Source organism: Habropoda laboriosa, unplaced genomic scaffold, assembly GCF_001263275.1.
Source record: "Habropoda laboriosa isolate 0110345459 unplaced genomic scaffold, ASM126327v1 scaffold134, whole genome shotgun sequence".
NCBI lineage: Eukaryota > Metazoa > Arthropoda > Insecta > Hymenoptera > Apidae > Habropoda > Habropoda laboriosa.
Genome location: NW_017100266.1, coordinates 560,166 through 561,264, shown reverse-complemented (window position 1 = coordinate 561,264; position 1,099 = coordinate 560,166). Strand labels below are relative to the sequence as shown.

General features: G+C 21.5%; 1 protein-coding gene across 2 annotated transcripts in view; it reads left to right on the top strand.

Moving 5' to 3' along the window:
- The window catches only part of LOC108573248 (ras-related protein Rab-8A-like), a 6,084-nt gene that overhangs the window by 1,337 nt on the left and 3,648 nt on the right, over positions 1-1,099 (top strand). The window lies entirely within an intron of this gene.

Sequence of the window (1,099 nt, the reverse complement as noted above, 5' to 3'; positions counted from 1 at the left end):
CAACTGAAAATTTATATGAATTTATATGAAATAAATGTAAACAGTATTTTATGATTATATAACAAATGATATATTAGAGAAAATTTAAGCAGTATTAATAGAACCTTATTGTTTATAAATATGGTAAAATAAAAAATGCAATATTATATTTTTAATCAAATTTATAACACTATTATGTATCTGAGTAAATTAAAAAAAAATTGATATCTGTAATAAGATCTATTGGAAATATCATATTTCTTGATAGTCATATATTTTATACTATATCATGTTTTTTTACGTAAATAAAGGTGGACTAAACTAATAGTGTAATAATAATAAGCATAGTGAGCATAAATTAAAATGTAATTTTGTATTAATGAAAAATTATACACACAGTGTGTTTGTTTTATCTAGAAATGTACAAATATCTCACAGTTTCTAGATAAAATGGACACTAAATCTTTTTTATATTATCAATTCATAAATGAAATTGTATGAAGTGCATAAAATGAGTACAACCAATTATTAAGGCCACCTTCCTATCTTTGTTTGTACAGTATATATTTAGAATGTAAAGATGAAAATAGATTTCAGTTCTTATTGTTTTCTTGACACAACAAAAATGAAACAGAGAAAACACATTTAGGTAACATGAACAAAACAGTATTATTCTATGTACAATTATTCATTTAATAATTAACATATTAATTATTGCTATTTTTCTTGTAAGTTTTTTATACTAAAACTAAGATAAATCTCATTTTTAAATTGGTATTATAAGAAGTTTTAGAATATAAGTATAATTTAATGTAATATGTTGTCTTAAAGTTTAAATCTTCTATTTAAATAGTGTTAAAATTGATTACAAATCATATCTATTTCATTAGATATTTCAATTAAATAATTCTAATAAATCTTTTTGATTAAAGAAAGGAGAGCCAGTGACTCTGTATACTCATGCAGTGTAATATATTTGCATTGATCTAGATGCATATTCATACTTCTTCAAATATTTAAAACATGTTTGTTTGATTTACAATTCATGACACTTGATGAACATTTTACTTGAATGAAAAGAAAAAGATGCTTAAAGAACATGAGCATTTGAAAAATCCTA